Source organism: Electrona antarctica (genome assembly GCF_951216825.1).
Source record: "Electrona antarctica genome assembly, chromosome: 6".
Classification (NCBI taxonomy): Eukaryota; Metazoa; Chordata; class Actinopteri; order Myctophiformes; family Myctophidae; genus Electrona; species Electrona antarctica.
Genome location: NC_136811.1, coordinates 30055841 through 30058340, shown reverse-complemented (window position 1 = coordinate 30058340; position 2500 = coordinate 30055841). Strand labels below are relative to the sequence as shown.

The 2500-nt window shown below is 41.3% G+C and overlaps 1 protein-coding gene across 5 annotated transcripts in view; it reads right to left on the bottom strand.

The window, feature by feature from the left end:
• Window positions 1-2500, bottom strand: part of nr4a3 (nuclear receptor subfamily 4, group A, member 3) — a 26991-nt gene that overhangs the window by 15437 nt on the left and 9054 nt on the right. The window lies entirely within an intron of this gene.

Below are 2500 nucleotides of genomic sequence, written 5' to 3'. Positions count from 1 at the left end.
TTTCCTGTTCCTCAACGTTTCATTGTAGATGGATTATACGTACTGTATGTACATTACTTCACTGAATAAAATGAATATCATAAGCTTCTGTACATTTTGGTCTTCTTTTCTCACCACTGAATGGTTCTTCTCTTCCTCTCTTTCTTTCTTTATATCCTGACATGTACAAGCTGCAGCAGCTTTTTAAACAAAAAAAAGTGTATTTCAAAAAAGCAACGATAACCAATCTACATGTTTACAACATGTCGCATCTCATCACATTGTGGGTTTGTAGATTGATTTAGCTGTTTTTTATTTATTTATTTATTTATTTTTTTAACATTTTTTTTTTTTTTACATTTCCAAAATAGGGATGCCATGTTGATGAAATAATATAATCTTTATAAAGTATAGCTTTTTTCACAAAAATATTATGGCTTTTAAGTTTTAATATATCGCCACAGTAATTTAGCAAAACCCTCCTGAAAGTATGCTATTAACTAGTGAATGAAAGTTCATATATTTACAAGTGACCCTTTTCATTGTGGAAACAAACCTCACAGAGCAATGGCTATTTGTTCAAGAGGTAACATTAGTGCAAAGTGAAACGGTTTAAAATTGTACTAATGAAATAATAATATAGGCTTGATTCCTCAAACACTATGATTCGATGACAATGGAAAAAGAGTTAAAAATTATAAGATGAAAATGTATTATAGAGGATATAAAACCAACAGATTAATAGACACTGCTCAAAAATAATATTTTTAATATGAAAAGGAACGAGGATGACAGTGGGTGTGCATGTGGTTGGTTGCACTCCGTGTGTGCATGAAGGAGACGTGGTTAGGTTTGACAGGCTGTGCGTGCGTGCGTGCGTGCGTGCGTGTGTGCGTGCGTGCGTGTGTGCGTGCGTGCGTGCGTGTGTGTGTGTGTGTGTTCTTACAGCCTGCAGCGTCCTGCCACCAGACACTGCTTTCATTAATTACTAAATAAAAACAAATTGTGAAACTAATTGGAAAGAGGGATAATTCATTTCCACCTACCAGAGGCATTATTCAATTATCTCAATGTTTGTACCCTTGTCTGCTCTGCCCCTTAATTTCTCTCTTTCTCTCTTATACAACCAAATCGCATTGCTTAACAAAATCCTCAGTTGTTAATCGAACTCTCAGAGACTGGATCCAAATGAACCCTTTACACGTTTTCACTCACAGTTAAATGAACACTGAGTATTTTACTGTGTGCAGCTACCCGTAAAGAAATATGGACGTATGAAGGGATAAAACTAAAACTGAATTGTGCAACTCCACATGTGACTGAATGAGAGGTGAATTTGACTTGTTGGTTCATAGAGGTTATTAAGCATGATTTGCAGATTCTCAGGGAAATTGGAAAGTGAAAGATCTGTTTGACTCAAATCTGGCTCATGGTGATGTATTATGGTGTAGGCGTGTGTGTGTGTGTGTGTGTGTGTGTGTGTGTGTGTGTGTGTGTGTGTGTGCGTGCGTGCGTGCGTGCGTGCGTGCGTGCGTGCGTGCGTGCGTGCGTGCGTGCGTGCGTGCGTGCGTGCGTGCGTGCGTGCGTGCGTGCGTGCGTGCGTGCGTGCGTGCGTGCGTGCGTGCGTGCGTGCGTGCGTGCGGGCCGATATAGGATGTGAGACAACAGTCAAAATGCGCCAGGCGGAATTTCAAACTGACTCATATAGGACCGTACTAAATTGTGGCCATTGTTAGACCATAAACAGGCTCAAAGGAAACTTTGATTTCAGGGAGCATTCCAATTGCACTGCCCTCTTACCACACTTTTATTTCTGTGGTTGCGTATCAAGCGTAGCAGGAACTTTTCCCTGGCTGTCTCGGAGAGGATATGTATTTCTATCACTCTGTTGTCACGCAATACAAACACACACGCACTCACGCACACACACATACACACACAAATGTCAATGTATAAACACGCTTTTCATCTCAGTTAAGGGAGACGATCATTGCAGGTGCTGCCTTTACAGTGAGGCTGCCTTTACAGTGAGCACTCTTCAATGACAGGGAGAGAAGTGGTAAACCTTGTGGACAACAATATTAAAATGACTGCACCCACATTTAAATATGTACCTCTGAAGAGTTGGCAACCACTGCGTATGTGTGTGTGTGTGTGTGTGTGTGTGTGTGTGTGTGTGTGTGTATGTGTGTGTGTGTATGTGTGTGTGCGTGCGTGCGTGCGTGCGTGCGTGCGTGCGTGCGTGCGTGCGTGCGTGTGTGCGCGTGTGAGAGGAGTTATAGAGACTTAATAAGGTCCAAGGTTAGCAATGACTTAAATCAGTGGTTCCCAAACTGGGGGTCGGGGCCCCAAGGGTGGTCCCCAAATTATATTGTGGGGTCCCCAGATGATTAGCTTAATGTGGAACATTAAGCGTACCTGCACATTTCTAAAGTGACAATTTAATGACTTTTAAGACCTTTTTTTTTTAAAATTGCCACATATTACATAAGAAAGTTTGGGAACCCTTGATTTAGATTGA